This window comes from Ovis aries, chromosome 9 (genome assembly GCF_016772045.2).
Source record: "Ovis aries strain OAR_USU_Benz2616 breed Rambouillet chromosome 9, ARS-UI_Ramb_v3.0, whole genome shotgun sequence".
Classification (NCBI taxonomy): domain Eukaryota; kingdom Metazoa; phylum Chordata; class Mammalia; order Artiodactyla; family Bovidae; genus Ovis; species Ovis aries.
In genome coordinates this window covers 10,595,700-10,618,659 of record NC_056062.1, presented here as the reverse complement: position 1 = coordinate 10,618,659, position 22,960 = coordinate 10,595,700, and the positions used below count along the sequence as shown (strand labels likewise).

The 22,960-nt window shown below is 36.1% G+C and overlaps 1 pseudogene; it reads right to left on the bottom strand.

Moving 5' to 3' along the window:
- Positions 1–17,692: 17,692 nt before the first annotated feature.
- LOC114116338 (mediator of RNA polymerase II transcription subunit 4-like) lies at positions 17,693–22,205 on the bottom strand (annotated as a pseudogene).
- Positions 22,206–22,960: the final 755 nt, after the last annotated feature.

Genomic DNA, 22,960 nt, shown 5'->3' with positions numbered 1-22,960 from the left:
CAAACAACTTCAGTATTCTTGCTTTTGAGAACTGTATGAAGAAGCAAAATGAACAGTAAGATAAAGTAAAATGACAGGATAATGAAAGAGGAACTCCACAGGTCAGTAGGTGCCAAATATTTTACTGGAGATCAGTGAAGAAATATCTCCAGAAAGAATGAAGGGATGGAACAAAAGCAAAAACAATACCCAATTGTGTATGTGACTGGTGATAAAAGTAAGGTCCAATGCTGTAAAGAGCAATACTGCATAGGAAATTGGAATGCCAGGTCCATGAATCAAGGCAAATTGGAAGTGGTCAAACAAGAGATGGCAAGAGTGAACGTTGACATTCTAGGAATCAGTGAACTAAAATGGACTGGGATGGGTTAATTTAACTCAGATGACCATTATATCTCCTACTGCATTCAGGGATGCCTTAGAAGAAATGGAGTAGCCATCATGGTCAACAAAAGAGTCTGAAATTCAATACTTGGATGCAATCTGGAAGTGACAGAATGATCTCTGATCGTTTCCAAGGCAAACCACAGTAATACCACAAGTAATCCAAGTCTATTCCTCAACCAGTAATGGTGAAGACGCTGGAGTTGAACTGTTCTATGAAGACCTACAAGATCTTTTAGAACTAACACCCATAAAAGATTTCCAGGAAGTCAAGAAACACCTGGAGTAACAGGCAAATTTGGCCCTGGAATATAGAATGAGGCAGGGAAAATGATAATAGAGTTTTGCCAAGAGAACTCACTGGTCATAGCAGATACCATCTTCCAACAACACAAGAGAAGACTCTGCACGTGGACATCACCAGGTGGTCAACACCAAAATCGAACTGATTATATTCTTTGCAGCCAAAGATGGAGAAGCTCTATGCAGTCAGCAAAAACAAGACTGGGGCTGACTGGCTCAGTTCATGAACACCTTATTGCCAAATTCAGACTTAAATTGAAGAAAGTAGGGAAAACCAATAGACTGTTCTGGTATGACCTAAATCAAATCCCTTTTGATTATACAGTGGACGTGAAAAATAGATTTAAGGAACTAGATCTGATAGATAGAGTGCCTGATGAACTATGGAATGAGGTTCGTGACATTGTACAGGAGACCAGGATCAAGACCATCCCAATGGAAAAGAAATGCAAAAAAGCAAAATGGCTGTCTGAGGAGGCCTCACAAATAGCTATGAAAAGAAGACTAGTGAAAAGTAAAGGACAAGAGGAAAGATATAAGCATCTGAATGCAGAGTTCCAAAGAATAGCAAGAAAAATAGAAAGCCTTCTTCAGCAATCAATGCAAAGAAATAAAGGAAAAAAAAAAAAAACAGAATGGGAAAGACTAGAGATCTCTTCAAGAAAATTAGAGATACCAAGGGAACACTTCATGCATAGGTGGGGTCAATAAAGTATATAAATGGTATGGATGCAACAGAAGCAGAAGAGATTAAGAAGAGGTGGCAAGAATACTCAGAAGTACTGTACAAAAAAATCTTCATGACCAAGGTAATCACGATGGTGTGATCACTCACCTAGAGCTTGACATCCTGGAATGTGAAGTCAAGTGGGCCCTCGAATGCATCATTATGAACAAAGCTAGTGGAGGTGATGACATTCCAGTGGAGCTATTTCAAATCTTGAAAGATGATACTGTGAAAGTGCTGCAGTCAATATGCTAACAAATTTGGAAAACTCAGCAGTGGCCACAGGACTGGAAAAGGTCAGTTTTCATTTCAATCCCAAAGAAAGGCAATGACAAAGAATGCTCAAACTATCACACAATTGCACTCATCTCACACGCTAGTAATGTAATGCTCAAATTCTCCAAGCGTGGCTTCAGCCATAAGTGATCCATAAGTTTCCAGATGTTCAAGCTGGTTTTAAAAAAGGCAGAGGAACCAGACATCAAATTACCAACATCCACAGGATCATGGAAAAAGCAAGAGAGTTCCAGAAAAACTCTATTTCTGCTTTATTGACTATGCCAATGCCTTTGACTGTGTCGATCACAATCAACTGTGGAAAATTCTGAAAGCTATGGGAATACCAGACCACTTAGCCTGCCTCTGGAGAAACTTATATGCAGGTCAGGAAACAACGGTTAGAACTTGACATGGAATTACAGACTGGTTCCAAATAGAAAAAGGAATATGTCAAGGCTGTATATTGTCACCCTGCTTATTTAACATATATGCAGAGTACATCATGAGAAATGCTGGGCTGGAAGAATCACATGTTGGAATCAAGTTTGGAGGGAGAAATATCAATAACTTCAGATATGCAGATGACACCACCTTTATGGCAGAAAGTGAAGAGAAACTAAAAAGTCTCTTGATGAAAGTGAAAGAAGATAGCAAAAAATTTGGCTTAAAGCTCAATATTCAATAAACTATTATCATGGCATCTGGTGCCATCACTTCATGGGACATAGATGGGGAAACAGTGTCAGACATTATTTTGGGGGGCTCCAAAATCACAGCAAATGTGATTGCAACCATGAAATTAAAATACTCTTACTCCTTGGATGAAAAGTTATGACCAACTTAGATAGCATATTCAAAAGCAGAGACATTACTTTGCCAACAAAGGTCCATCTAGTTAAAGCTATATTTTTTCCAGTAGTCATGTATGGATGTGAGAGTTGGACTGTGAAGAAGGCTGAGCACTGAAGAGTTCATGCTTTTGAACTGTGGTATTGGAGAAGACCCTTGAGAGTCCCATGGAATGCAAGGAGATCTAACCAGTTCATTCTCAAGGAGATAAGTCCTGCGTATTCTTTGGAAGGAATGATGCAAAAGCTGAAACTCCAGTACTTTGGCCACCTCATGCGAAGAGCTAACTCATTGGAAAATACTCTGATGCTGGGAGGGATTCGGGGCAGGAGTAGAAGGGGACGACAGAGGATAAGATGGCTGGATGGCATCACAAACTCGATGGACGGGAGCTTGAGTGAACTCCGGGAGTTGGTGTTGGACAGGGAGGCCTGGAATGCTGCAATTCATGGGGTCACAAAGATTCGGACATGATTGAGCTACCGAACTGAACTGAATTGAACCTAATTATTATTGAGAAGACTAATTTTCTGTTGCCAACAATGTAAGTCACACTACTTTGAAAATAGCTTCCAATTTTAGTCTTTAACAATTTATTCAGGACAAAATAAAAAAAAAAGTATGTGTAAAGTAGGTAATAGTGACCTTCAGAAAAAAAAATCTTAAAAGTATGCTAAACATGGTTCCCTGGCCTTCCAGTGTTTAGTATTGCCAATCCTGGATTCGATCTCTTGTCAGGGAACTAAGGTCCTGCAAGTCTTGCGATGTGGCTAGAAAATAAAATAATTAATTAATTAATTAATTAAATGCATGAACTTAAATAAATAAGTGTATAAAGTCTTTAATATCACCATGATGATTTTCAAGATATAGAATGTATTATATATGCCATGAGAACATAAGAAAAAGTATTAATACAATGAGGTCAAAGAATTAAATTTGGCTAAGTCAGTAAAAAATCTGCCTGCAATGTGTGTGACCTCAGCTTGATGCCTGGGTCAGGAAGATCCCCTGGAGAAGAGAATGAAAGCCAACTCCGGTATGCTTGCCTGGAGAATTCCATGGACAGAGGATCCTGGTAGGCTACAGTCAATGGAATTGCAAGAGTCAGACACGACTGAGCAACACTTTCTCTTTGTTTAAGAAAGTAATATAAGTCCAAAACACTGAGGATGGTGACTGCAACCATGAAACCAAAAGATGGTTTATCCCTGTAAGAAAAGCTATAACAAAACTAGAGAGCATATTAAAAAGCAGAGACATTATTTGCTTACAAGGATCCCTAAAGTCAAAGCTGTGGTTTTTCCAGTAGTTAGTGAGAAATGGACCATAAAAAGTCTGTGTTTGGAGGAATTGATACTTTCAAACTGTGATGTTGAAGAAGACTCTTGAGAGTTTTTTGGACTTCAAGGAAATCAAACCAGTCAATCCTAAAGGAAATCAGCCCTGAATATTCATCGAAAGGACTGATGCTGAAGCTGAAGCTCCAATACTTTGGCCATCTGGTGTGAACAGCTGACTCATTGGAAAAGACCCAGATACAGAGAAAGATAGAAGGCAGGAGGAGAAGGATGACAGAACATGAGGTGGTTCAGTGGCATCACTGACTCAATGGACAAGAGTTTGAGTAAACTCCCAGAGATGATGAAGGACAGGGAAGCCTGGTGTGCTACAGTCCATGGGGTTACAAAAAGTCAGACATGACTGAGCAATGCACAGCAACAAAGCCAAAACGTACACACACACACACACACACACACACACACACACACACATTTTATAATTTTGTCTGAGTGAAAGTGTGTTAGTCACTCAGTCATATCTCACTTTTTGAGAACTTCTCCAGGGGATTTCCCTGACCCTAGGGTTGAATATGAGTCTCCCACATTTCATGAAGATCCTTTACCATCTAAGTCATAGCTTTGTATAAGGGAAATTAATTTGAATTGAAATTTGCCCCACAGAAATTTACACCTTTATGATGGGAATAATAAAGGAGAACAGAGAAATTCACTTGCAAATGTTCTCGTAGATTTTATCATGCTGATTTATAGGCTAGAATAGATAATTTCATCCTATTTTAAAATAATTTGATGCTGTGAGACATACTGCTTGTTATGTTATATAAAATGATAAACTTCATTGATTTTCTCATGTCTTTGGTTCTTTTGGAACATGTTTCCTGAAAAAGATGATGGTTTATACATCATGTTTTGTAGAACTGTAAAATATTTAGCGGCAGTAAATGGGACAGGGAGAACTTCTTGTTTCTTCACTGTAAATCTACTACTGATTCCAAAATATAAATCAGAAGAATAGAATATACACCAAGATAGAGCAGGAGATACATCAAATCAAGTGTTACAAAAATATCATGTACTATTTAACATCAGTAATTCTTCTCTGACTTATAATACTGGTATTATATTTGTTAAAATATGATATGCTCTGAAATATTTTATATACAAAATCTGTTTCAAGCAATTATTATAAAATATTTTGATAAGTCATAAAATTATCTTTTTACATTTTTTGTATGAGAAAATAAACAATTTTGGTTAGCTTTTTAAAATTTTGTTAAAGACATTAATGAATGTTGCCCGCAGATTTAACATTGGCAGACATGAATTAAAGCTAACTTTCTATTGACAAAAATTATATAAATAAATTTACAAGAAGAAAACTTTTGTATTCCATTCTTGAATTAATTATATTGCAATCAAAGTAATAGTTAAGATTCAGTTCCACAAGGCCAAAGCTTGAAATAATGTGCCGTAATAATGTTGACACATAAAAATATTATAACTAAAATTTCATCCATATCTTAAATATATACTTCAGTTACAATGAATATAAAACACTCTTTTTAAGGATAACACATGAATCCTCGCTTCACAGAGATTGGATAATAATATGGGAAAGAGGACACACCCACACACTGTACAAAACAATAAAAGCTGCAAAACAGAACCACTGTTATGGGAACAAAGTTTGGGTGAATTTTAAATGCTAAAACCTACCTCAAACAGACAGATGGTAAATCCAGATCAGTTTCTGTATAGAAAGGGGACATAGTGCTATATAATACATGCTCATGTTAGATTTATGTGACTATAAGTAGGAGAAAGCATTGTGCCTCAGTCTTTGAAGCTGATTTATATTTTTTGTTCACTTATACAAAACACAAAGGACATCTCAGGTGATGCTATAGTGGAAAAGAACTCGCCTGCCCATGTAAGAGAAGTAAGAGACAAAGTTTCAATTCCTGGGTTGGGAAGATCCCTGGAGGAGGGCCTGGCAACCCAATCCAGTATTCTTGTCTGGAGAATAGCATGGACAGAGGAGCCTAGCAGGCTATAGTTCATAGGACAGGAAAGAGTTGGAAACAATTGAAAACATTTAGTATGCTTGTTTGTACTAAGCACAAAATGGACTCAAATTTTTCTACAAGAAAAAATTTAAAAAAAAGTCTTTGTTCATCTTCAAAAATAAAATTACCAAAAGATTTTTAGAAACATCCTACAGAATTCAGAAATATTTGTGACTAGAATAATCTCACCCACATTTGTCAAGCATAACAGCTGGCACTTTAGGTTTATTTAAAGTTAGCTAATTAGTCAGTCAGTTCAGTCGCTCATTCATGTCTGACGCTTTGCGACCCCATGAATTGCAGCACACCAGGCCTCCCTGTCCATCACCAACTCCCAGATTTCACTCAGACTCACGTCCATCGAGTCAGCGGTGCCATCCAGCCATCTCATCCTCTGTCGTCCCCTTCTCCTCCTGCCACCAATCCCTCCCGGCATCAGAGTCTTTTCCAATTAGTCAACACTTTGCATGAGGTGGCCAAAGTACTGGAGTTTCAGCTTCAGCATCCTTCCCTCCAAAGAAATCCCAGAGCTGATCTCCTTCAGAATGTATTGGTTGGATCTCCTTGAGTCCAAGGGATCTCAAGAGTCTTCTCCAACACCACAGTTCAAAAAGCATCAATTCTTCCACTCTCAGCTTTCTTCACAATCCAACTCTGGCATCCATACTTGACCACTGGAAAAACCATAGCCTTGACTAGAGGGACCTTTGTTAGCAAAGTAATGTCTCTGCTTTTCAATATGCTATCTAGGTTAATATGTCAACATAATTTGAAAAGTGTTGTGGATCAGACAAATAACAAAATCTGTCAAAAGACAAATTAAAATTTGATCTTTCAAAGTTTCATCTGATGAATATAAAAGATAGAGAAAAGAACTGATTTTCTTCCTTGCAAACATTTTTTTCCCTAAATTCTGTAGTCTTGACTAATACATATAATTGTTTCAACCTGTTTAAGCAGAGCAATTAAAATGTATAAAGAGTGAAAATTTATTTTGGCATCTACAGAAATGTTTTATAAACATCCTATTTGCAACTTAACAGTGACAAGATATTTTATTCAATTTCAGAACTTTTAAATATCAGTTAATATCAATAATATATCTTTTTTCTTAAGTTTTGCGTTTTTTTTTTCCCCTTCAAGTGTTGAAATCTAAATAAACAACAATTGTAAAATTTATCTTTATGGAGAGTTTGATTAGTTTTAAAAAAGCCAAACAGCACAATTAAAATACTACTAAGGAAAGGAGTTTTGAAAACTAATTTTGGGCTCCCAAATCACTGCAGATGGTGATTACAGCCATGAAATTAAAAGATACTTGCTCCTTGGAAGAAAAAAATATGACTAACCAATACAGCATATTAAAAACTAGAGACAATTCTTTGCCAACAAAGGTGTGTCTAATCAAGGCTATGATTTTTTTCAATAGTCATGTAAGCATGTGATATTAGGACTATAAAGAAAACTGAACACTGAAGAACTGATGCTTTTGAGCTGTTGAGTTGGAAAAGACTCTTGAGAGTTCCTTGGACTGCTTGGAGATCCAACCAGTCCACCCTAAAGGAAACCAGTCCTGAATGTTCATTGGAAGGACTGAAGTTGAAGCTGAAACTCCAATATTTTGGCCACCTGATGCAAACAGCTGACTCATTGGAAAAGACCCTGATGCTGGGAAAGATTGAAGGCAGGAGGAAAAGGGCACAACAGAGGGTGAGATGGTTGGATGGCAACTTTCCTTGATAAATCTCAGATCACTAACTACTCAATATTTTATGTATTTTATTCTGTTTCATTTTTATTTAAAATTTGAATCATTTAACAATTTAATGTCTAAATGTTGGGAGATGAAGCATAATATTTTTCTATATACTCAATTGTTCCATGAAAATGTATTGAAGAGTTGTGTCTTATCTCCTTATTGTAATACCTTATTTTCTTATTTTGAGCGTGTTTCTGAGATATCAAATTTCATATAATATTTTTATATGTTCATTGTATTGTGAATTTATTATGTTTAAAAAATCTCATTAAGGTGGATGAAACTGGCACCTGTTATACAGAGTGAAAAAAGCCAGAAAGAAAAACAGCAGTACAGTATACTAACACATATATATACAGCCTTGACGTACTCCTTTTCCTATTTGGAACCAGTCTGTTGTTCCATCTCCAGTTCTAACTGTTGCTTCCTGACGTGCACATAGGTTTCTCAAGAGGCAAGCCAGGTGGTCTGGTATGCCCATCTCTTTCAGAATTTTCCACAGTTTATTGTAATCAACACAGTCAAAGTCTTTCGCATAGTCAATAAAGCAGAAATATAAGTTTTCTAGAACTCTCTTGCTTTTTCCATGATCCAGCGGATGTTGGCAATTTAATCTCCAGTTCCTCTGCCTCTTCTAAAACCATCTTGAACATCTGGAAGTTCACGGTTCATGTATTGCTGAAGCCTGGCTTGGAGAATTTTGACCATTGCTTTACTAGCATATGAGATGAGTGCAATTGTGCAGTAGTTTGAGCATTCTTTGGCATTGCCTTTCTTTGGGATTGGGATGAAAACTGACCTTTTCCAGTCCTGTGGCCACTGCTGAGGTTTCTAAATTTGCTGGCATATTGAGTGCAGCACTTTCACAGCATCATCTTTCAGGATTTGAAATAGAATCGCCAGTCCAGGTTTGGTACATGATACTGGATGCTTGGGGCTGGTGCACTGGGACAACCCAGAGGGACGGTACAGGGAGGGAGGAGGGAGGGTGGTTCAGGATGGGGAACATGTGTATACCTGTGGAGGATTCATGTTGATGTATGGCAAAACCAATACAATATTGTAAAGTAATTAACCTCCAATTAAAATAAATAAATTTATATTTTAAAAAAAAAAGAGATAGCTCAACTGGAATTTCATCACCTCCACTAGCTTTCTTCATAGTGATGGTTTCCAAGACCCACTTAACTTCTCATTCCAGTATGTATGGCTCTAGGTGAGTGATCACACCGTTTAGGTTATCTTGGTGGTGAAGATCCTTTTTGCACAGTTATATGTATTTTTGCCACCTCTTCTTAATATATTCTGCTTCTGTTAGGTCTATATCATTTCTGTCCTTTATCGAGCCCATCTTTCCATGAAGTGGTCCCTTGGTATCTCTAATTTTGTTGAAGAGATCGCTAGTCTTTCCCATTCTGTTGTCTGCCTCTATTTCATTGCATTGATCACTGAGGAAGGTTGTCTTACCTCTCCTTGCTATTCTTTAGAACTCTGCATTGAGATCCTTATATCTTTCCTTTTCTCTTTTGCTTTTTATTTCTCTTCTTTTTGCAGCTATTTGTAAAGCCTCCCCAGACAGCCATTTTGCTTTTTTGCATTTCTTTTCCATGGGGATAGTCTTGATCCCTGTCTCTTGTATAATGTCATGAGTTTCAGTCCATAGTTCATCAGGCACTGTATCTATCAGATCTAGTCCCTTAAATCTATTTCCCATTTCCACTGTATAGTCATAAAGATTTGATTTAGGTCATACCTGAATGGTCTAGTGATTTTACCTACTTTCTGCAATTTAAGTCTGAATTTGGCAGTGAGGAGTTCATGATCTGAGCCATAGTCAGCTCCCGGTCTTGTTTCTGCTGACTGTATAGAGCTTCTCCCTCTTTGCCTGGAAAAAAATATAATCAATCTGATTTCAGGGTTGACCGTGTGTATATTGTCACCCTGCTTATTTAACATATATGCAGAGTACATCATGCAAATGCTGGGCTGGAAGAAGCATAAACTGGAATCAAGATTGCCGGGAGAAATATCAATTACCTCATGTATGTAGATGACACCAAGTGAAGAGGAACTCAAAAGCTTCTTGATGAAAGAGAAAGAGAGGAGGGAAAAAGTTGGCTTAAAGCTCAACATTCAGAAAACGAAGATCATGGCATCTGGTCCCATCTCTTCATGGGAAATAGATGGGGAAACATTGGAAACATTGTCAGACTTTTATTTTGGGGGCTCCAAAATCACTGCAGATGGTGTTTGCAGCCATGAAATTAAAAGACACTTATTCATTAGATGGAAAGTTATGACCAACCTAGATAGCATATTCAAAGCAGAGACATTACTTTAACAACAAAGGTCCATCTAGTCAAAGCTCTGGACTTTCCAGTGGTCATGTATGGATGTAAGAGTTGGACTGTGAAGAAAGCTGAGTGCCAAATAACAGATGCTTTTAAACTGTGGTGTTGGAGAAGACTCTTCAGAGTCCCTTGGACTGCAAGGAGATCCCACCAGTCCATTCTGAAGGAGATCTGTCCAGGGTTTTCTTTGGAAGGAATGCTGCTAAAGCTGAATCTCCAGTACTCTGGCCACCTCATGGCAAGGTTGACTCATTGGAAAAAACTCTGATACTGGGAGGAATTGGGGGCAGGAGTAAAAGGGGACGACAGAGGATGAGATGGCTGGATGGCTCACCATCTCAATGGACACAAGTTTGAGTGAACTCCACGAGTTGGTGTGTACAGGGAGGCCTGGCATGCTGCAATTCATGGGGTCGCAAAGAGTCGGACATGACTGAGCAACTGAACTGAACTGAACGCATATATATGGAATTTAGAAAGATGGTAATGATAACCCTGTATTTGAGACAGCAAACGAAACACAGATATATAGAACAATCCTTTGGACTCTGTGGGAGAGGGCTAGGGTGCAATGATTTGTGAGAATGACATTGAAACATGTATAATATCACATGTGAAATTAATCTCCAGTTCAGGTTTGATTCATGAAACAGGATGCTCAGGGGTGGTGCACTCTGATGACCCAGAGGGATGGTATGGGGTAGGAGGTGGGCAGGGGGTTCAGGATGGGGAACACATGTATACCTGTGGCAGATTCATGTTGATCTATGGCAAAACCAATACAATATTGTAAAGTAATTATCCTCCAATTAAAATAAATAAATTTATACTAAATAATTTTCATTAAGTACTATATGATTTGTGTGATATATTATCCTTTTATCTCCAAAACTTTTAAACTATTTATTTTATAATTTGATTTGAAGTCCTTCAATTCCCAATGCACTTTCTTAGAATTTTATTTGTAACTTCAGCATATTCATACAAATGTTTGAAAGTATAGCCCTTACTATTTCAAAGTAATTTGAAAGAAATATAGTATTTTCTAAGTGACTAAGCACAAACACACCCCTCACACATTTTTTCCCCTTCTGTGTCAGTGCTTTACAATTCCTATAGAAGAAACTTCTATGTGAGTAAACCTCTAAGGAACTAGCTTGCTTTCTGGTATGACAGGTAATTAATTGCATTTTTACCTTGATGGTTAAAGTTTATTGATTGTTAGAGATGCCTTAGGTAACTTAATATCTATCAACTTCAATCTTAAAATTCTTTTTAGTGAAATTTATTTCAATAAATATCATAGGAAACTTTGTGGTGCTTTTAAAAGATGTGTGCTGTGTTCCTGGCAATTTTTGAAAGTAAAATATGAGAAGAATCACAATTCACATGGGGATTCACTATATTATTTTGTTGCACAATTTCTTGATAGAAACAAAATACTCTTCCAATATGCAGAAATCAGAACAAGGTATCAGTATGTTAGGATAATAACTGGGAGGTTATGTTATGTCTTAGGAGACTGGTTGATTTTACTCTGTACTTGGGTTGCTTTTGACTTCATAGCTGTAACTAAGTCTACTTAGTCCAGTTCATTACATCGGGACATGAACTCTGCACACAATACTGTACAGGAGAGAAGGAATTCCAAATAAAATGATGACATAGATGAAATCGTGCTGACAAAGACACTTTGGAAGTAAGGTGACAGCATTCATTAAAAATTAAAGATCAGTAAAATTCATAGGGCTTCTCAGTGATCTTAGTGGTAAAGAATCTGCTTGCCAATGCAGGAGACGGTGGTTTGATCTTTGGGTTGGGAAGATCCCATGGAGAAGGAAATAACAATACACTCCAGTATACTTCTTTTTTTTTTTTTTTTTAGGATTTTTATTTTTTTTTATTTTTATTATTTTATTATTTTTTATTTTTTTTAAATTTTAAAATCTTTAATTCTTACATGCGTTCCCAAACATGAACACCCCTCCCACCCCTCTCCCCATAACATCTCTCTGGGTCATCCCCATGCACCAGCCCCAAGCATGCTGCATCCTGCATCAGACATAGACTGGTGATTCGATCCTTACATGATAGTATACATGTTAGAATGCCATTCTCCCAAATCATCCCACCCTCACCCTCTCCCTCTGAGACCAAAAGTCCGTTATACACATCTGTATCTTTTTTGCTGTCTTGCATACAGGGTCGTCATTGCCATCTTTCTAAATTCCATATATATGTGTTAGTATACTGTATTGGTGTTTTTCTTTCTGGCTTACTTCACTCTGTATAATTGGCTCCAGTTTCATCCATCTCATCAGAACTGATTCAAATGAATTCTTTTTAATGGCTGAGTAATACTCCATAGTGTATATGTACCACAGCTTTCTTATCCATTCATCTGCTGATGGACATCTAGGTTGTTTCCATGTCCTGGCTATGATAAACAGTGCTGCGATGAACATTGGGGTACATGTGTCTCTTTCAATTCTGGTTTCCTCGGTGTGTATGCCCAGCAGTGGGATTGCTGGGTCATAATGTAGTCCTATTTGCAATTTTTTAAGGAATCTCCACACTGTTCTCCATAGTGGCTGTACTAGTTTGCATTCCCACCAACAGAATTCACTCCAGTATTCTTGCCAGGAAATCCCATGGACAGAGGAATTCACAACTATCTACTTAAAAACATGGAGTCTAATGGAAATCATTTACCTCCTCTAAGAGACTGTTGTTAAGAGAATTCAGGATAGGGTCTCAACTGTGAGATTATAGTATAACATCAGGGTTCCTGACAGCATTTTTTACCAAATGGGCAAAAAAAAATGTGTACTGAGGGTATTAGTTTGTCTCATGAAACTTTAAATTTTGACATAGTCTTACACTTCTTAATGATATCAGATCAATTAGTTACATTTTTCTCCTCAAACCAAAATTTTAGTTGTATTGAAAGTATACTGAGGAAGGTAGCCCCCCTTTTTTTTTAAATTTTCATATCTATAAAGCTACCTTCATTTTTACTGTAAGAGCATATCACCTTCAGGGTTGAACAGATTCAAACAGGCTCTAAATGGGGACACTATTTGAGATTGTATACTAATGTTTAAAAGTCAGCAGTACAGCCACGTTACATATTTGGATTCTTTTAAAGTGTCATTTAAAAATATATATTTTTAAATAAATTAGAATTGCATTGCATTTATTCTGAGCAATACAAAATCCCGTGCAATATTCAATTTACAAATAGAATGAATATGATAGCTTGGGACCTTCAAACAAGGAATAAAGCAATCCCAAATGGATGAGGGGAGGGTAGGATCAAAAGATAGAGGTAATACAACAATTTCATGATTTCAACTTACAGTTTTTATGTCAAGTATTAAAATAACATACAAAATGTTTTCCAATACGTTCTAGCTTCAATTGTTACTGGTAAAAATAACTCATGTCAACATGTCATTTTAAAGGTATAGAATAGGAAAGAAAATAATAGTATAGGCAAAGTGACAGACATTTCTTGCCAAAATATGAATAATTCCAACTCTTTTATGCAGTTTTCAATTCTGTTGGGTGGTAATGTCTTATTCAGTTGCTGTTTTGTGCTTGCTATGTATTTTATATGATACTGTCAGTTAAGTAGGTTAAACAAATGCAACTTCCTGTACTTTGAAGCCTGGGTAAAAAGAATAAGACAAAATCAGTTTGGAAGAAAAAAGTCTCCATAGTCAAGAGATATGTCTATTGAGGAAGAGCTTTTCCAAACTTAACAATCCATTTGATAATGATGACTACCATTTGTTTTGAAAATCTGTTGGAAATGAATGCATTCTTGTAAAGATATTGCAAATTTTATTTTTCACAAATTAATTTTTGGCTTTGATGTTTATCTAAAAACACTTAAAAGCAAATAAAACCACATGTTCTATCTTCTGATTTACTATTCTTATGTGTAACAAATAATTTTCATATTTATTTTCAGGGTTAACTTGAATTTTATCCTGCACATATTTAATCTTAAGAAATTAGAATATTTTTCTTCTCTACTGAAATCTATCTTTTTTTTTATTTTAAACTTCATGTAAAATCATAATCAATTTTAATGTCATACTCTAGTTTTTCAGAGTTTAAAAAGATTTTTTTTCTTTTTTTAAAGAAAGCTTAGGATTTACTCTCAACATTTTTTATATGTAACATACAATATTTTTAATTATATTTATAATTTTTTCAATTACATCCCTAGTATTCATTTATCTTATAACTGTACCTTTTTATCTTTTGATTGTCTACATCCAATCCACTTTCCCCAAACTCCCACCTCTGCTGACCACAAATCTGAATATTTTCCTGTAAATTTCTTTATTTGTTTCTTTTTGAAATGCAACTTATCTACAACACTTTAGTTCCTACTACATGGAATAATAATCCAGTCCTTCTATACATTTCATAATTATCATCACAATAATTCTAGTTACTATATGTTAGCATACAAATAAATTACACTGTTATTGACTATATTCCCCACATTGAAGATTTCATACCTGTGATTCATCTATTTTGTACTAAAAGTTTGTTCCTCAAACTCCCTTTCCGATTTCTCTCATCAGTCCATCACTCTTCTCTCTGACAACCACTTATTTATTCCCTGTATCACCCATGACTCTATTTCTGTTTTTTTATTACCACTTATTTGTTTGGATTTTTTAGAGCCACATATATGCAAGCCATAGAGTATCTGTCTACCTCTGTTTGACTTACTTTACCTAATACAATATGCCCTATATTCAGTCATCTTGTTGCAAATGGCAAATTTTCATTCCCTTTATGCCTGAGTAATATTCTTTTGTGTGTATGGACACACACACATCATCATCATCATCATCATTTATCACCATCTTTATCCATTTGTCTAGTAGCTTCTATATCATGACTCTTGTAAATAGTGGTGCCACAAATATTGGGTTGCATATATATTTTCAAATTAATGTTTTCATTTTCTTCAGATAAATATCCAAGAGTGGAATTGCTGAATCATACAGCAATTCTATTTTTAACTTTTGAGGTACCTACATATTGCACACCATAGTTGCTGTAGCAATTTAAATTTCAACAATATATGAGTGCTCTCTTTTGTCTACATCCATTCTAACTTTTGTTATTTGTGGTCTTTTTGATAATAGTCATTGTGACAGGTGTCAGGTGATATTATATTCTGACTTTGATTTGCACTCCCTGATGATCAGTGATGTTGAGCATCTTTTCATGTACCTGCTGGCTATCTGTATGTCTTCTTTGGTAAAATATTCAGATCCTTTGCCAACTTTTATTTTTGCTGCACTCCATGGAAAGTGGGATCTTATTTCTTTGACCAGATATTGAACCGATATCCCCTGCATAAGAAATGTGGAGTTTTAGCCAGTGAGCCACCTGGGACATCTCCTTTTGTCCACTTTACCACTGAGTTATTTGTTCTTTTGATATTGAATTATATGAGTACTTTGCATATTTTGAACATTAAAATCTTCTATTATAACAGTGTTAATTCCTATATTGCTTGCAAATGTTTTATCAACCAGCAGGCTGTGTTTTCTTTTGTTGATAGTTTCCTTCACTGTTCAAAAGCCTTTTGGTCTAATATAGTCTTATTTGTTTACTTTTGTTTCTGTTGCCTTTGCCTACAGACACAGTTCTGAAAATCTATTGCTGAGACTGATGTCATATAATGCAGTGTCTGTGTTTTCTTCTAGAACTTTTCTTCAAGAAGTCCTATTTTTCCTACTACCTCTACTTTGTACTCATAAAATAGATGCTTTCACAATTCTGAAAATTAATCCTAGTAAATATTCAATTTAAGTAGATGTGTATCAATCTTATTTGAAACACTATAGAAGGCCCATCAAATATATCACAGGTTCCTCAATTCACATGAACTTAGTTCTAGGAATTTTTTTTTGTTGTTGTTGTTGTTTGTTTCTGCTCTCAATTGTATTGGAAGATAATAATCTTCACTGGGAAAAATGTTAGTTATCTGCCCATCGTGATATAAACTATATAATTTAATGTAATTGAAGTATAATATTGATTCATAAAATCTTCATGTATTATAGTATCTATGATATTAGTTTTTAAAAGTTAAAAGTCACTTTATTCATCTCTCTTCTATTTCCATAAAAACAGTTTTCTACTGTAAACAAAATAAAGGGTATCATCCAAAATATACGTTTAATTGAAGTACTCAGTAGCCTTAGTTCATCCAAGGAGAACACTTTACAATGCATCTCTATGGTAGTCAGAATAGTGACCTTCAAACATAAATGGTTACATACTAACCTCCAGAACATGTAAATTAAATACATATGAATATAAAGGACAAAGAGGATTTAGATAAAATTAAAGGTCTAACCAAATGATCTTTAATGAAGTGTACTATCCTGGATTAACTAGAGATTCAATATAATTACTCCCCCAAAGTGGAAGGAAACCGAAGAGGAGGTCAGAGTGATGAAGTGTACAAACTCACCATTTTTGGCTTGAAGGATGAAAGAAGAGAACTAGGAGCCAAAAAATTTGGATGAATACATATAATGATTTAAAACATGTTATTTTTCATGACTCTTTGAAGGAAAGTGAATGTTTACCATGAAAGTAAACAAAACCAGCAAGCAAAGCATAGAAAGGACAAGTTGAAAGTAGTTGCAGACGAGTTTAAAAAGAAAACAAACAAGCAAACAAACAAAGAATCCCCCCCCCCCCAAAAAAAAAATCCCTGTGCTACTTTCATTCAGGCCAGATACAGTAGCCCCTGTTATTCCAAAACACAAGGACCAGACACACTGGGACAGCTGCCATCAGAGGCCACAGCTCCTGCATTCAGAGGTGAAAATGGTTCATGGGACAGTTTTGGGCACGTGGGGTTCCTTATATAGACAACTCAAGATATTTTTGTATAGAAGTGGTGAGAACTATTTCTGCTTTTGGTGATGCATTTACTTGAGAGCATCTTAGCAAATTTGAATGAGATGGTGAATGTGTTTCTGTCAACGGTAACAAGAGTCATGTGGGAGATGCCCATATGCAGATGGACTGCACTATTATTGCCAACTTTGTCAGGATGATATTCCTTAGTGTGTTGCATGATCTTTTACTAAAGTTCCAGTTTAAGGGAAAAAGGCAGATGGATACAATAAAATCATGTGCATATAATGTAAATGAAGGGCCACGATATCCAAAGCAGCTGTAACGATGGGGGTGAAAATAAATGAAGCAAGTAATAATGTTCTAAAAATAGTGGCTTTTTGTCATATTAGGTCTATTATTGATTCAGATACTTTTGCCTTTGTGGGTCTCTCTGCTTCTCTCTATCTACATAGCTGGACAGATAGATATAGATACATATACATATAGATAGCAACTCATAGATAATGTACATTACATAATAAAATCCAGGCTATACACATTTGTAATACTATTATTTATTATTATCATGTATATTTTCCTTTGTTTTCTAAAAATTGTTTAAAATTAAAACGTTTTCACAAGCTCATAAAATTGCCATGGGTGAGCTTTAGGCAACTACACTTACTATATCTGGTGGAAAAAGTATCCCTGGTATTCATAACTATTAATGTGCTGTGCTAAGAAATTGCACTTGTGTCTGACTCTGTGCGTCCCTATGAGCTGTGGCTCACCAGGTTCCTCCGTCCATGGGATTCTCCAGGCAAGAAAACTAATCAATTAAAATTCACAGTATGAATGGACTCAGAATTATTTATTAATGAGTATAAGCACTAAGATAACGATGAATGCTATGAAGTCTATTTTCCTATTTTATTTACAATGTCTACAATTATATTGAAAATAATGAGTATTAAATGAAAATATTATATAATTTGCATGTATCATTTCTCAACAAGATAAGTGAACAATAGAAATGACACTATTAGTCAAGCCAAGGCATGCACAATAACACATGTGTGCAGGAACATCACTCATAGAAAAATTCCAAAACTGCCACATCATCTTGTAAGGTATAAACGAAGAACTGATAATGGTAAATGACAGCTCATATGTGCTCTACACAGTTTCCCTGATAGAAGTGACTCAGGAACATTGAACTTAGTAAAATTCTCCATCAGTGTGCATTGGCATAGATAAGTTAGTTAAACTGGAAAATCCTGAAAAATTAGACTTCATACTGAAACAATGCAGCAAGATAAGCATTTTTCTTAAATAACCCATAATTTTGGTTTCGTACAATTCCTGCCTCACTTTTTCTGAATTAAACTGACCATCTGAATTTATGTTAAGTGTATATGCTTAAGCTTACCAAACTAACACTTACCTCCTAGGAAAATTCTAAAATGTGATAAGAATATCAAATCGGTTAAACATAATTTGACCTAATGATGACAGATTTTGTTATGCAAGTATACACAAAATGAGGTTGATATTTTAGACCAAAGTAAAACCTACTTCTAGAAACATAAATAGCAATTACTTGATTTCCCAAAAACTGCCTTTGTTTCAAGGAACTCAGGGAAATATGTTCACATATCACCTTCTGAAATGGGAACAATTTATGTTCTTTCAACTGTGAACACCAATCACACAAAGACATTTGGAAATTTACATGAAATGGAAAATAATTTCAGGCAATCAACTAAACCACAATAAAAGTTATACATGCATCAGAGCATTGGGAGAGAGATAAAAGTGTGACTTGCCAAAAGAGAATCAGTTTGAATATATCTCTGGCTGATGGGCTGGTGCCCTTTGACAAAGGGCTGTCTATAGGCAAATAACAGTGTAGACTCATTTGTTAACTTAGTCTTCAATAATAAACACATGTGTCCAAGGATACAGTGTGATAAAGAAAGGCTCTGACTCTTGGGATAAGTCACCTGTCTGTGCTCTGTGTTGACTCATAACTGCTAACTTGAAATATTTTGGTCAGTTTTCAGTAGTTAGCTGATTCCTGGTGTCAGATAAATTATTCACAATACCCCAGAAAGGTAGGACTTGAAAGTAAAACATTAGCACCAACAGGCTGGAAATATTTACAAATAAGATAATGACCCACAATTAACTTATCCCATGTAAGATTTGATTTTTAATCTGTAAATAATGAATAATAATTTTGTTTTTTTTTTCAGGAGGAGCTTATGTGAAATGAATCAGTGAATAGTAAGGAGGTTGTCATAAGCAGCAAAACTCAATGTGTAGATATTTTTTTCTTAATTTTTACTTCCTTAGCTCCATTTATTACTTGATTCTCAGTAAATTAAGCCAAGAATAATACTGAAAAATATCCCCAGATTTCACCAGAGTTAGATAACAGGGCTTGTGAAAATGAAACAGACATTGATGCTTGCTCTAATCATTTAGGTTTTGTTCATATCATCCTTCTCCCCTTCCTCATAACAGCCACCACCACCCACCACCCCACCCTTGCCAACAACACTGCTTCTCTAATATAGAAGAGAGGTATGGGAGAAGACAGGAAAAGTCCCACTTACTTTTATTGCCCTGAGTCCTAAGCTTGGTTGCTGACCTTATTAAATGCTATGTATTTATTAACCCATCAATATTGATTTACTTAATTTCCATTGCATTTCAGGTATGGGGCATACAGTGGTAATTGGATAGAAAAAGTTTTGAACCTGCCTGATGGAGTTTACATGCTAATGTGGATGACACAGAATCCAAAACATATAACATATTCTACCTTTTGGTAGAGATACGTGCAAGGAAAGGACTAGAGAATTATGTACACTGTGGTCAGGTGTCACATTTCTGGAGAGTTAGTAATTGAGCAGAGAATGGAATAAAGTTAAAGGAAGCAGCCACATGAAGATGTAGGGAAAGTGAGAAAGCCAGTAAGATTTGAACACAATGAGCAAACAGGAAGAGCAGAAAGTAAGTGCTCAAAGCACTTGGGCCATTGTAAACTTTAGTAGGGACTTTGGATTTGAGAAACCAAACCCTAAATTAATAGAGGGAGGAATAAGGCTAATGACAACTGAAAAGACAGCAGAGTAAGATATGCTACCAAATAATAGATATTTCAAACATAAGAATATAAACACAGGCAGTGGATTGAGTTCCTAAATTTTGTAAGTGCTTTAGAATTGACAAATGATGTAATACCAATAATTACATGCACAACCTCTCACCTACTCTCATGAAAGTTTCATTGGCATACTGTTCCAGGTCCTTGCGGAACAAAATGTTTATTTGGAGTGATTATATGTGAATTTTCCCATTGGAGTCCTACTTGTCTCTTCTCATTCAAAGGTTTTTAAATAATGAGAGAATACAGGAAATGTGGCATAGTAGCTAAATTATCTTTCTATTTACATACATAGACCTAATATCTGGTGTAATTAATTATATTTAATGATCACATTTAATAATTTAACTTAAGATCTAGAGGATTTTTTTTTTTAATATAAAGAGAAACTGCAGCTATGAGTACACTGGAGAATGCTTTCATAAAATCAATTGGCATGGATCTCAGATATAGGAAACATGAAGAAGTAAGCCGGTTTGTAAATATATGGAAGCAGAGACAATAAATAACAGTGTTTGGCAGAAGAAAAAACATGTGAGAGGAAGCATGAGTAAAAAGCTAACAATGTATACAAATTTAAATATAACTGGCAGTTGTGAAAATGGAAAATTATTTGTAGCATGAACAATATAAATTTTGCTAAAATTTTTCTTACATATTTCAATGAGAGTTTGTATTTATCAAAATAGGGTTTTTTCCCCCCAGTGGTTCAAAAGGCAACCCTTTAATAATGTCTCTTTTTTTAAAATAAATTTATTTATTTTATTTATTTTTATTTTTTTACAAACAAGAGTAAGTTTGTTTACAAAAAATACAATAATTATAAAGTATAAACTGAGATGACTTCTCCTCTTCCTGTGACAGAAAATAACAGACTTTACTTTCAAATGAAGGTTTCTGGTATACAGTGCACACTGAGTGATGTGCTGCTCTTGTTTATGCTTTTTTAAATAATTACAGGAGGCCTATTAGTGATATGCACATGGGTCATTCCCCTCAAATCTTATTTCCAGTACTGTGCACAAGTCCAACACAACTGGAACAGAACAAGTTAAGACAGCATTGAACTGAAAAAGCTGTACCCCAACAGTAAAGTGTGATTTTTCTTAAAGTATTAACCTAGTGGTTTAGAACTGAAACCAAACTTTTGGGCTTTAAAAAGAAAGTCCACTATGATTTTTAATGGCAGAACAATTCCACTACAGCCAACATCACCTGGCTAGCTTTCCACGCTTGCCATTTAAGAAACAGATTTCTATAGTATTCAATTCTGTATGCTTTTTGTCTTACGGCCTCTAATCAGAGTCACTGCTGCTGCTCGAAGAGTCTGTTGACATAACCTCTACATCGTCCTCGTTTTCTTTGTTGTGCCCTGGAGGTTCCAGCAGGAAGTCGTGACTGTGGTTGGGTGGGAGCATGCTCATCGCCATGTCACTTGCCTGCCATGGGTACTGTGGAGCAAAGCCATCGGGCAGTCTGCCGGCTGCAAGTGCGTCCCCTGGGAGATGACCATTTACTCCATTAGTGGAAGGATTGTTCATCTGACCCAGTAATCCACTTCTCATCTCCAAATCAGTTGGGTATGGTCTCCGTGGGTCCCCTGGGACCCAGGTCAGTGGGGCACACACAGCATTACTTGCACTAATCCTATGTGCATACTTAATTATTTCTTCAGAGGAAATAGCACCTTTCCTTGCTTTTTCTATTGACTTGAGTTTTTCTTTTGCGTTATAAACAGCTGTTGCCAGTATCTGTTCTGCTTCCTTTAGCTGTTTTTGTAGTTGCTGAATATCACTGTTTCTCTTTTCTACTTCTTTTTCTAAAACTTGCATTTCATGATGGATTTTTCCCTGATTAAGTGCCAATTTCATTAGTTCCTGAAATTCCCCATCTCTGTGAATTAACAAATCCAGGACCTGGTTTTCCTCTCCAGACTGTAGCAACTTTTGGTTTCTTGAAATTGCCAGCATTTCTATAAGTTCTCTCGACAAGACCTCCAGATTTTCCAGCGCTGAGAGCAGCCGCTCTCGCGTGCTGTTACCACCAGCCACTCCCAAGCCGCCACCGGGACGCTCCTTCTCCTTGCCGCTCTACGCCGCCGCCATGGTGCCCACGGGCAGGTGTGCGTGCAGCTGCGCACTTGGAAACTAACTACTTTACAATATTATATTGGTTTTGCCATAGATCAACATGAATCCTCCACAGGTGTACACTGTTCCACATCCTGAACCCCCTCCCACCTCCCTCTCCATACCATCCCTCTGGGTCATCCCAGTTCATCAGCCCCTGTATCATGCATTGAACCTGGACTGATGATTTATTTCACATATGATATTATGCAGGTTTCAATGCCATTCTCCAAAATCATCCTTTTAAGTATGTATTTTAAAACAGTTTGTACTTCTTGATTACAAAGGCATCTGCCTAACTAGCCCTAAACTTAGTTTTTCCTATAGTCTTGTAGGAAACTCAAATACACACACATACACCACAAAGCACAGAGGATCCCTGAAGTCTGAGAGGTAACTATATCAATCAATGGCTAATTGGGAATACAGACACTACACTAGGTCATCCCAAGTGAATTTGAATTTGGGAATCAGTTACACAGATTTCAGAGAGACTAAAGAATAATGTAACCCTGAGGTCAAATAATGGTAGTATCTTTAAGAGTAGTTACTAATCCTAAGGAGAGGGGAACATCAGAAACCTGTGTGATTACCAGAATTTTAAATCACAGAAGAATCTCATGGAGTAATAAATAGTCAGACCTCAAGGGGAGGGCTTGAGTAGCTTCAGCTGGTACCTTTGAGTATTCTTTTTATTTCTAGATACTAATAGAATATCTATTAGTAAAGTAATATAGAAAATGCAG